The 3,775-nt window shown below is 39.5% G+C and overlaps 1 non-coding gene across 1 annotated transcript; it reads right to left on the bottom strand.

The window, feature by feature from the left end:
- Nucleotides 1–1,472: 1,472 nt before the first annotated feature.
- On the bottom strand, nucleotides 1,473–1,545 carry Trnar-acg. The gene has a single exon. It is a non-coding gene; the product is annotated as a tRNA-Arg (tRNA).
- Between the last annotated feature and the right edge of the window lie 2,230 nt (nucleotides 1,546–3,775).

Below are 3,775 nucleotides of genomic sequence, written 5' to 3' on the forward strand. Positions count from 1 at the left end.
CCTCCTCCTCCTCCTCCTCTTCTTCTTCACCTGTCGTAAGAGAACACCTTGAAGGAGTCCTGATTAACGAGAAGCGTCACTAAGCAAGTCAGTCCGTGAGAAATACATCTTTTTTTTAATTCTTTTTAATCACTATACGTTTGTTTCCCGGATCTGGTGTTACTACATGTGCTCCTGAAACAGTATATTGCGGTGTTGTGCTTCTATTCTCTCTCTCTCTCTCTCTCTCTCTCTCTCTCTCTCTCTCTCTCTCTCTCTCTCTCTCTCTCTCTCTCTCATTGGTGTTCGGTGTCTGGACTCTTGATTTTTGTTTATTTTTTACCTGTTTTTTTTTTTTTTGTAGTTGTGTGTGTGTGTTTTTTTTTTTTTATGTGTATTCTGCGCTTCTGTGTCTGTGTTTTTGTGTTGCTGTACTTGTGGGTTGGTTATACACTTGTACTTCACGTTTACTTTGTGTTTCTGTATGTCTATCTTGTGTTTCTGTAAATGCATATTGCTTCCATGCTTTCCTTCTTTTGCGCCTCTATACATATCTTTGCTTTGTGTTTCTTACTCGTTTATTTGTATTTCTGAATCTTCACTTTATATTTTTGTACCTATTCTGTACCTGTAGCATGCGAAGTTCATCCTATACCTTACTTGTGTGTGTGTGTGTGTGTGTGTGTGTGTGTGTGTGTGTGTGTGTGTGTGTGTGTGTGTGTGTGTGTGTGTGTCTGTCATAATATACACACTTGAAATACAATCCTGGCTTACAAATAATAACAGTACGTAAAAGAAAAAAAATAATTTTCATATTTTTACAAGCAGGTTTCAAGAGAGCCATGATTTTCTTTTTTTTTCTCACTTTTATTCATCCTTCTTTTATTTTCCTCTGTCTGTTTATTATTACTTAGTGGCGAGCATTTCCTTTCCCGTCTCCCTCATTCTTTCACCTCTCCCCTCCATTTCCTATGCTTCCCCTAATTTCCTCTCTCTCTCATCATATTTCCCCCGCCCTGTTCCTTCTCCCATCTTCTTCTCTCCTCCTGTCCATACTCTTGACTTCACTCTTGAAAAGCTCTTGAGCTTGTCCTCTTTGTTCATTGTTCTCTCTCTCTCTCTCTCTCTCTCTCTCTCTCTCTCTCTCTCTCTCTCTCTCTCTCTCTCTCTCTCTCAAGCAATTTTGTTTCTTGTTTCTTAATTTTCTTTCCTTTTCTTCTCTGTAACGGTGTTGATCGTATCTTCTCTTGTGGTGTGTGTGTGTGTGTGTGTGTGTGTGTGTGTGTGTGTGTGTGTGTGTGTGTGTGTGTGTGTTTGTGCGTGCATTTCTTTTCCTCCACTCCTTTTACCACCTTCACCTCTTGCTTTTCTTATTCTCTCTCTTCTCTAGCTGTTTTATGTACTTTGAATAAAAGAATAGAAAAAAAAAACTGTATCAAATAAAACACAAGAGGACAAGAAGGATAGAAAAAAAAAAAAAAAAAAAAAGACTTCGACCTCGCCAGGATTCGAACCTGGAATCTTCTGATCCGTAGTCAGACGCGTTATCCGTTGCGCCACGAGGCCGTGCTGGTACGTGAATACATAAATTTAATGAGCATTGCTTAAAATGAAGAGTTATTTGTAATAAAAATTAATAGGCACGTTAGCCATGAAATAGTTAAAAGAGGGACAAAGGAAACGTAGAATAGAGTACATAGCTAAGATAAACACGCAATAGAAGCTCAAATGTCTCATAAATTCATTCAGCACGACTATAATGTAATTGACAACACTAATACACTAAACTCACAGCGCCACTTTCCTTGACCTTCAACCGCAAAACCGGTCACCCAAACACCACTCCCTCCTTCCCCGCGCCGACAAGATTGTGACCACAGGCGCCTTAACCCCTTCAGCACCAAGACGCGTTTTCATATTCATTCTAGTTACTAATAGGTGATTTTATACAGTTTCAAAGACTTATGTGGAGATTAAAATAGTGAAGACTCTAGCCATTAATCTTCTGACCTCCATAGACCCTTCCTAATGTAAATAAAATCGTCCAATCATGCCCAAACCTCAAGATAAAAATGCTTCCCAATACTGAAGGAGTTAATGGTGAGCAAATACAGCTTCGTGTCACTCAAGTCACTAAGGGTTCACTAGAATAGAATTAACCTCTTGACTACCGTGCCCCGTTTCCATATTCATTCTAGCTACTATTAGGTGATTTTTTATGCAGCTTCAGAGACTTAGGTGGAGATTAAAATAGTGAAGACTCCAGCCATTAATTAATCTTCTGACCTCCATACCTTCCTAAAGTAAATAAAATCATCTAATCATACCCATAACTCAAGGTAAAACTGCGTCCCAATACTGAAGGAGTTAATAGTGAGAAAATAAACCTTCGTGTCACTCAAACCACCAAATGCTCACAAGAATAGAATTAATAACAACAAATGACAAACGATCCTCAACCTCTTCAGTACTAGGACGGTTTTTTGCCACGTGTTTTGAGTACAATTAGACGATTTTGCTTACATTATGAACTGTCTATAGAGGTCAGAAGATTGATGGCCAGAGTCTTCACTATTTCAAGCCCCGTATAAATTTCTGAAGCTTTCTAAATCGCCAAATAATAAACAGAATAGATATAAAAACACGTCATGGCACTATAAAATTACCCGCGTAAATTGAAATCTTCTTACGATACCAGAGAGGAACTAAACCGCTGCCGTAGTACTGAAGTGTTGAGGTTCCTGATACTGCAACCTTCAGGGAGGGCTCAAGGGCGCTGGGACATGGCACACAGAGAGAGGCGCCGCATCGAGGAAGTTAAGAGTTCAACATCCACGGACACGAGCCAAACGAGTGGACTTGTAATGACACGTTTCCTGATTAAATCTTACTCTTAACTTAACCTTTGCGTCAATCATTATTCTCTTCGACAGTATTGTGTTGTGTAGACAGTGCGCTGCTAAACATGCTCGGTAGTGGGTTGCCTGGTTGTCTTGCTCTTGCTCTCTCTCTCTCTCTCTCTCTCTCTCTCTCTCTCTCTCTCTCTCTCTCTCTCTCTCTCTCTAAATTAGTTTCTATTTTTAGCTTCACGTTAATTTCTTTAATGATTTTCTTCAAGTTTATTTCTTTTTCTTTTACTTTTTCTCACATTTGTCTTTCTTTTTTGTTATAACCATTATATTGTACACCGATAAATGATGATGTGACACTAAAAACTCTCTCTCTCTCTCTCTCTCTCTCTCTCTCTCTCTCTCTCTCTCTCTCTCTCTCTCTCTCTCTCACACACACACACACACACACAGGGCAATGACCAATAATAAAACTAAATTAATAACCAACCAAGCAAGACCAACAATAATACTAGAGCACTTTAACACGAAAGCACACAAAGTTCACCAGTTCACAGCACACACAGACCAAGGCGAAGGTCACTGCCGCCTCAATGTTACGTAATCAAGGCAACAGAGATAGTTATATATTTTGTTGGCTTCAATCTTCCTCTCTCCTCTTAACTCCTTCAGTGCCATGACACGTTTTCATATTCATCCTGCTTACTTACTTACCGTTTAGTGGTTTCATACAGCTTCAGAAACTTGTGTGGGGGATTAAAATAGTGAGGATTCTGGCCGCAAATATTCTGACCTCCATAGATTCTTCCTAAAGTAAATAAAATCGTCTAATCACACCCAAAACTCATGGTAAAAATGTGTCCCAGTACTGAAGGGGTTAATCACGTTGGACTGCTTCGTTTCTTGTTCAGTTGCTTAGAGAGAGAGAGAGAGAGAGAGAGAGAGAG

The sequence above is a fragment of the Portunus trituberculatus genome, chromosome 40, assembly GCF_017591435.1.
Source record: "Portunus trituberculatus isolate SZX2019 chromosome 40, ASM1759143v1, whole genome shotgun sequence".
NCBI lineage: Eukaryota > Metazoa > Arthropoda > Malacostraca > Decapoda > Portunidae > Portunus > Portunus trituberculatus.